Here is a 2654-nt window from a genome sequence, read left to right as displayed (position 1 = left end):
GAAAGATTCAACGATATCCTACAGATTAGAAACACATTTAATCAAAAAAGAAATTCACAGATTGAAAGTCAAATGATGGAACACAATATTCCACGGGACAGGAACCTAAAAAAAGTAGAGGTAGCTATTCTATTTGCAGTCAAAGTGGCTTTGAAGCCAAGACTAGTTAGGATCCAAAAGGAACAGAATAATTAAAAAGAATATATACACCAAATATCAGCACATCCAACTATATAAAATAAATATTAATGGGCATGAAAAATCAAGTAAGCACAAATACAATTGTAAAGGGAACTCAATACCTCACTGTCATGAGTTCAATCCCCAGTTCCAAAAAAAAAAAAAAAAAAAATCAAGAACTATCAGAACTGAATCAGACAAATGGACTCAGTAGATGTCTACAGTGTGCTCCATCCCACAACATCAGAATACACATTCTTCTCAGCTGTGCACAGGATGTTCTCTGACATAGACCACATATTAGCTCATAGAACATGCTTAAGAAAATGTAAAGGCACTGAAATTTTTCCATTCATATTACCAGACTATTAGTGCAATGAAACTGGAAATTAATGGCAAAAGAAACCACAAAACCTTCAAAAACACATGGAAATTATGTAACACTCTTCTGAACAATCAATGGGTCATACATGAAATTGAAGAAGAAATTAGACTGTTTCTACAATCAAAGGATAGTGTCAGTACAACATACTTGAACTTATTGGACACAATGAAAGCAGTCCTAGGAGAGAAATGTACAGTAGTTAATTCCCGTATCAGAATAACAGAGTCAGCTCAAATAAACAACTTTAGGGGCCAGGGAGATGGCTCAGTGGAATAAGTGCTTCCTTGGCAAGCACAAGGGCCTGAGTTCAATCCCCAGTTCTGCTTAAAAAAAACCTTTACTGTTGAAACTCAAGCTTCTGGAAGAGAAGAAAGAGCAAGTCAAGCCCAAAGCTCCTACAAGGAATGAAATTATAAAGCTCAGAGAAGAAAATAATGCAAGTGAGACTAAGAAAATAATATAAAGAATCAATTAATCAAATAGTAGGCTCCTAGAATAATTAAAATTGACATATCCTTAGCCAAATTTATTAAAAAATAAAAACAAAAAAGGACTCAAATCCATGCAATTAGGAATGAAAAAAGGTCCAGTCACAACAGATCTTACAGAAATCCTAAAGATCATTAATACCTAGTTTGAGAATCTGTATTCTAATAAGATGGAAAACACAGAAGAAATGCACAGATTCCTAGACATATATGAATTACAAAAGCTGAATTAAGAAGTTAAAAAATACTAAATAGCTCAATTAAGCCAATGAAATTGAAGATGTAATTAAAAACCTACTAACAAAGAAAAGCCTGGCCCTGATGGATTCACTGAATTCTACAAGAAATTTAGAGAGACCTAGTACCACTACATCAGAACTCTTTAATGAAATGAAAATGGAAGCATTACTTCCAAACTCTTTCCTGGAAGCAAGCCTTTCCCTGATATCAAAACCAAAGAAGGATCCAACCAAGAAAGATAACTATAGGTCAATCTCCCTAATGAACACAGATGAAAAAAATCCTCAATAAGATCCTGGTAAAGGGGCTGGGGAGATGGCTCAGTGGAATAAGCGCTTCCCTGGCAAGCACAATGGCCTGAGTTCAACCCCCGGTTCCATCAAAAAAATAAATAAAAGGCTTTAAAGCATTAAAAAAAAAAAAGATCCTGGTAAAGAGAATGCAGCAAATCATCAAGAAGATTATACACCAAAACAAGCTGGACCCATTCCAGGGATGCAAGCATGGTTCAACAAGTCAATAAATGTAATATACTATATTAACACAGCCATGGACAAAACATATGATCATCTCAATAAATGCAGAAAAACCATTTGACAGTTCTCAATGACAAAAATCCTGCAGAAAACTGGAACAGATGGTCTTTATCTCAGTCTGATAAAAGACATTTACGACAAACCAAGAGCCAACATCATACTAAATGGTCAAAACCTGAAAGCTTTCACTCTGAAATCAGGAATAAGACAAAGACATCCACTATAACCACTCTTATTGAATACAGTTCTGGAAATATATATATTCATCAGTGAATCAATCAGGGCCTGGCTTTTCTTTGTTAGTATTTTTTTTTTTTAAAGAAATTTCATGTGATGTAATTAGGGTCGCTTTAATGAGGCTGTCTTCAGAGTAGGCTTTCTCAAAAGAACTGAAGCTTACTCCAGCCATCCCATCTGCCCTGTGGTCTTATATCCAATTTTGCCCAGCAATACACTTTTAGAGCATTTATGGTAGATGGATCTGCCTTAGTCTGACACCCTAAATTAAGAAAAAAAAAAAAAATCACTACATAGAAGATTCTTTTTTTTTTTGGCAGAACCAGGGATGTCATGGGGCCTTTGTGCATAGAAGATTCTGTGTTAAAATGAACAAACATAAGACATAAAATAATGTATCAATAGAAATACCAGGTTTAACATGCACAAAGACATGAAAACCAACGATGCCAGATACTGAATTTCTATGGCATTGTCTTTTGAACACACCAGCAGGAATAACTGCTGAGTGCAGATACCATACAGAGCAAGTGTTAGTAGGTTTTTAATTACATCTCCAATTTCATTGACTTAATTGAGCTATTTAGT

The 2654-nt window shown here is 34.9% G+C and overlaps 1 protein-coding gene and 1 non-coding gene across 10 annotated transcripts in view; both read right to left on the bottom strand.

Annotated features, from left to right (window-relative positions):
* The window catches only part of Tfdp2 (transcription factor Dp-2), a 227714-nt gene that overhangs the window by 34929 nt on the left and 190131 nt on the right, over positions 1–2654 (bottom strand). The window lies entirely within an intron of this gene.
* Positions 2458–2595, bottom strand: LOC111816238. Its single transcript, XR_002820684.1, has one exon. It is a non-coding gene; the product is annotated as a small nucleolar RNA SNORA8 (small nucleolar RNA).

The sequence above is a fragment of the Octodon degus genome, unplaced genomic scaffold (assembly GCF_000260255.1).
Source record: "Octodon degus isolate 3935 unplaced genomic scaffold, OctDeg1.0 scaffold00028, whole genome shotgun sequence".
NCBI lineage: Eukaryota > Metazoa > Chordata > Mammalia > Rodentia > Octodontidae > Octodon > Octodon degus.
Note: the sequence above shows the minus strand (reverse complement) of the source record. Positions and strands in the feature narration are given on the sequence as shown.